The following is a 685-nucleotide window of genomic DNA, read 5'->3' as shown; positions in this document are numbered from 1 at the left end:
AAATAAAAGGTTTGATTAAAAAAAAACTCCAGCTTCTGAAAAAACTTACATAAAATCACAAGAGAAGTCAATTAAGATGACACCTTTTATTGGCTAATTAAAAAGATTATAATATGCAAGCTTTCAAAGCATCTAAGGCCCCTTCTTCAGGCAAAGTTAAATGATCTTTTTATAGAAAGACAAAATAGAAGATACATGAAGAGCAAGGAGAGGGAAAACGTCAAGGATATAATCTTTTTTTATATATCTGGTGCATATAAGGCAAAACATTTTACCCCAAGATTCACTTTTTCTATGACCACCAAATTCTAACGGGAAAAACTGAGCATACAAAAGAAATGAAAAGAAGAAGTGAAGATGGTAAGCTCAATGTCAAATTGATTGAAGATATGGAGGCCCAGAAGGAATATGTAGAAAAAATATCTATATAAAATATTAGTAGGAAACCTTTAAAAAATATTGTGGGTTGTGGGAACTAGTAAAGGAAAAAAGCAAAGTTTCCTCCAAAGAAAGGGAAAAGATAGATTTTCCAAACAAAATCAAAACTCTGTACAAGTATGGTGTTATAATAACAGAGAGACACAAATTAAAGAAATAAAAAAAGATGAAGATTGCAAATATATATATACAAAACAAGATGAAAAGGTAAAGTTTGAAAGTAGGATCCAAGAAATGGAAGAAATTG

Source organism: Polypterus senegalus, chromosome 11 (assembly GCF_016835505.1).
Source record: "Polypterus senegalus isolate Bchr_013 chromosome 11, ASM1683550v1, whole genome shotgun sequence".
Lineage (NCBI taxonomy): Eukaryota > Metazoa > Chordata > Cladistia > Polypteriformes > Polypteridae > Polypterus > Polypterus senegalus.
Note: the sequence above shows the minus strand (reverse complement) of the source record.